We start from the raw sequence: 5,000 nt of genomic DNA on the forward strand, positions 1-5,000 counted from the left end.
AGTTTTTATTGTTGTTATCCGGTACATGACAATATCATACAGAACACATACAGTATACAAATACTACATATAAGGTCAAGATACAGACAGTGGTTGTAATTATCAACATTAAATTGGGTACAAAATAAAGGAAAAGGGACGAGGAGAGAAATATGAGAAATAAGGAAATAATTAGATAATCTTGATTCTAGGTAGTACAAGATAATGAGAAGGCAAAATTATTGTGTCATATGGACAGACAATGTCACATAAGACCAAAAATCTTCCCAGACAGGTATACACACAGAGACACATGCTCTGTTCTTATAATGCAGTTTGTAAAGCAAATGTTCATATGAGGCTGTCTTTGTCATTATGTTGACCCATTCTTTCAATTCTGGTGTTTTGGGAGTTTTCCAATGTTTCAGAATGACTCTAGCCATCACAGAGACACCCACCATGATCACTGAGAACTCTCCACTTGAAATATTTGGCAGCTGCGCCCTGTCTCCCAAAAGACATAGTTTTGGTGATAATGGTATTATTGTTCCAAGCCATTTGCTCAAAATATTTAAAATTTGGTGCCATAAAGGTTGAATAAGTGGACACTCCCAGATACAGTGGATAAAAGTACCTCTGTCCTTTTGGCATTTCCAACAAGCATTATTATTTGTCAGACCCATTCTATAAAGTCTAAGAGGTGTCAGATAGAATCTGTGTATGATTTTGTACTGTGTAAATTGCCCTCTAGCTTCTCTTACATATTTACCTGTATTTGATAAAATTATTTTCCACTCCTCAACCCCAATAGCCCCAATGTCCTTTTCCCATATTGTCTTTAAATTTGTACAGTCATTGCTAAGCAAATGATTGGTCGTCCTGTAAAAAACAGAGGCTTTTTGTTGGGAGTTAGGTAGTGTTAGAAAGTCCAAGATATGGTTTCCATCTGTGTACTGTATTTTTGTAGAAACACAATTTCTGATTTGTAGATACTTCCAGAAATGTTCTTTTCCCTTTATATTATACTTCTGTACAAGGTTATTATAAGACATAAATACACCCTGTTCAAATAAGTCTGCTACAGTGCACAGGCCATTTATATGCCATTTCTTCCAGTACATAGGTGATTTCCCGATACAAATAGCAGAGTTATGCCATAGGGAAGAGTATGGTTGTTTACATTGTGATATTTTATGCATCTTGTGAATCTTAGCCCATACCTCTCTCGAATGCCTCATGATAGGATTTGTAGTCAAGTCTATACATTGAGACAAATGCTCAATAGGGCTGTATGGCCAAGACAGAGTTTTCTCAATAGTAACCCAATCTAATTGAGTATCATTGTTCCAATGTTTGGCCAATTTGGCCATTTCAAAAGATATCTGATATAGCCGAGGGTCTGGTAGTCCCAACCCTCCCTTATCCCGAGAGGCACATAATTTATTAAGCTTTATCCTGGGCCTTTTCCCACTCCATAAGAAATGTTTTACCATTATATCGTATTGATTGAAAAACGACTGTGGAGTTGTAATTGGCAGCATCATGAGCACGTAATTAAGCTGAGGCGAGACCACCATCTTAATTATATTCACCTTCCCCCATAAAGTTAACAGGATTTTTCCCCAGTTATCCAGGTTATTCCTTATTTTTTGTAAAAGTGGTGTCAAATTTAACATAGGAATCTCTTCTAACTCCCTGCATATCTTTATACCCAAATATTTTATCCCTCGTGGAGTCCATCTAAAACCAAATTTAGTTACCATACTTGCATTACATATTCCAGCTATGGGCATAGCTTCAGACTTTGTCCAGTTAATCTTATATCCAGACACTTTAGAATATGATTGAACTGTCTCCATTAAATGAGGTAATGACTTATCTGGATCTTTTACCAAGGCCAAAATGTCATCGGCATATAAAAACAATTTGTGTTCTTTATCCCCTCCCTGTACACCTAGAATGTTTGTATTAGCCCTGATAGCAATAGCCAATGGTTCCAATGTAATGTTGAACAATAATGGCGATAGCGGGCATCCCTGCCGTGTCCCCCTGGTAAGGTCAAAAAACGGGGAAACTTTACCGTTGGTAATCACGCATGCTTTAGGTGTTTTGTATAATGTTTGAATCCATTTAATGAAAGATGGTCCAAACCCGAAATTTGACAATGCTGTGAATAAGAAATCCCAATGAACTCGGTCGAATGCCTTTTCTGCGTCAAGTGAAAGGGCAACAGTTGGGACCGTTTCTTCTCTATTTAGCCAAATTAAGTGTAGTAACCTTCTCATGTTGTCCATTGATGACCTATTCATCATAAATCCAACTTGATCAAGGTTTATAATGTTGGATAACACCTTCTCTAGCCGTACTGCAAGAATTTTACTTAATATCTTACAATCTACATTAATCAGGCTTATTGGTCGATAATTTGAAGGCTCAGTGGAGTCTCTGTCTTTTTTAGGAATAACAGATATTAGAGCATCGTTAAAAGAAGGAGGGAGAGATCCTCTAGCATATGCCTCGTTATATACTTCTGTTAAAATGGGTGCAAGTAATTCTATATACTGTTTATAATATTCAACCGGGAGCCCATCTAATCCTGCTGATTTACCATTACGCATAATAGAAACAGCTTTCCTGACTTCAAGTTCTGTTATTGGACCGTCTAACAGATTCACCTCCTCTGAGGACAGTTTAGGCAGTTTGAGATTGGTGAAAAATTTTTGCAGTTCTTCCTGGCTAGGATTAGTATCAGTAGTGTACAATTCCTTATAAAACTGCTGTAGTACATCATTTATTTCCTTTGTAGAGGTAACTATTGTATTTCCTTTCTTAATAGCTGTTATTAAATTGCATGTATTCTTTTGCTTCAGCTGTCTGGCTAGCAGTTTACCAGTTTTCTCCCCATCCTCATAGAAAGTAGTTCCCAATCTAAATAAGGCATACTCTACTTTTTTATTATAAATTTCTTGGAGTTCAAATTTAAATTTACAAATATCTTGATACAATTGATTTGAGAAGTGCTGGGATAATTCTTTTTCATAATTCTTAATTTTGTTATCTAATTCCTGTATTCTACCCAGATCCTCCCTTTTCCGTTTAGATGCATAGCCTATTATCTTCCCTCTGACGTATGCCTTAGATGCCTCCCATTCAGTTGATCTTCTATCAGTACTACCAGTATTAACTTCAAAGAAAAACTGTAAGTCTTCTTTTAACGATAATCCAAAAGCCTCATGAGCTAGAAGTGAGGTATTTAACCTCCACCTGCCTTTTCTCTCTTTGTCACAATTAATATCAATGCCTAACTCTACGGCGGCATGATCTGATAATGCAATAGCATTTATTTTGCAGTGCGTGACATGTTTTGTCATGGTGTTCGAGATCAGAAACATGTCAATTCTGGAATGGGATTTATGACAATGTGAATAAAAGGTGTACTCCCTCTCGCGTGGATTCACCAGACGCCAAATATCCACTAACCCATTATTTTCACTCATCATATGAATTGCTGCTCTGTCTTTAGGATGTGGTTGGTCAATAAATTTACTTTTGTCTATAAAAGCATCCCACACTTGATTAAAATCTCCAGCTAGGATTATTTGACCATCCATTTCCCCTAATGTCTTATTTACTTCATAGAAAAAGCCAGGGTCCCCTATATTTGGTGCGTAAATGTTACACAACACCACTGCAATGTCATTTATCCGGGCCTGTAGACAGACCATTCTCCCCTCACGATCTTTGACCTCACCAGTCAGGACAAAATTTAGTTTCTTGTTAACTAGTATAGCGACGCCATTACGCTTGCTGGAAAAGGAGCTATGAAAAACATGTCCAACCCACCCATATTTCAATTTTAGAGCCTCTTCCCCTTTAAAGTGTGTTTCCTGAATAAATGCGATATCAACTTTATGATGTTTCAAATAGGTCATAACTTTGCCTCTTTTTATAGGATTCCCACAGCCTTTTATGTTCCAGGACATGTATGTTATATAATTCCCAACCATGCTGCACTATGTAATATCAGAAAAAGGATACCAAAGCCACTGTTGAGTATAAAGACCTATTAACAAGTATAATAAGAAATTATTAATAGTAAACTTTGTCATGACCGAACATTTTTTCATAAACGGTTTACAAAAAACAAAACAAATATAGATAAATAACATAAAATGCTCCCTTGAAAAAGAAACTGGGAGCTCTGACCAGTCTTTGGTCTTTAAACCAAAACAAAAAAACAAAGGAACTGTTGCAAATATAACACGCAACAACAGAGAATAATTCGTACTGGTCCGTAAGGCATCCCTCATGAAGCTGGTTGTCACTGTCCAGCTTCACGCTGCTCGGGCAGCACACCATCTTAAGCTCGAGACCCACTCGCGATTAATTTCCACTCATGGTTGACTTTTATATACTCCTCACCGTCCGTAAGCATTACTGTTTTATAAGGGCATACCTTTATATCTCATCATTGCGCAATGTGCTGATGAAACGTTCCGCTTCCCCAGTGCTTGTAAAACTGCGGTTTCTACCTTTCCATGTGAATCTCAGGATAGCGGGGAAAGCAAGCGTGTATCTCACATTCAACTGTTGAAGCGCTTTCTTAGCAGGCAGAAACATCTTTCTTTTTTCAGCCAGCTCCCTCGACATGTCGGGAAACACGGATAGCTTCGCACCCTCCCATTCGATTCCACGGCGCTCCCGCGCAGCTCGCAGTACTTTCTCCCGCGCAGACTGCCTCAGAAACCGGATCAGCACCGGTCTCGGTGGTTGACCCTCATTCGGTATGGGGACCAATGTTCGATGAGCTCTCTCAATTTCGAATTCCCCCTCCAAGTCGATCCCCAGGCCTTCACTCAAAACTTTCTTCACACATCTCTCCAATGTGCCGTTCATTCCATACGTCTCTTTCAGCCCTACAAGCCTCACGTTGTTCCGCTTGCTATGGTTCTCAAGCATTTGAACACGATCCCAGAGAACATTTATCTTCTTTTCTTTAGCATCTTTGTCCGTCACCAGCC

Source organism: Gobio gobio, assembly GCF_949357685.1.
Source record: "Gobio gobio genome assembly, chromosome: 9".
In the NCBI taxonomy this organism is placed as follows: Eukaryota; Metazoa; Chordata; class Actinopteri; order Cypriniformes; family Gobionidae; genus Gobio; species Gobio gobio.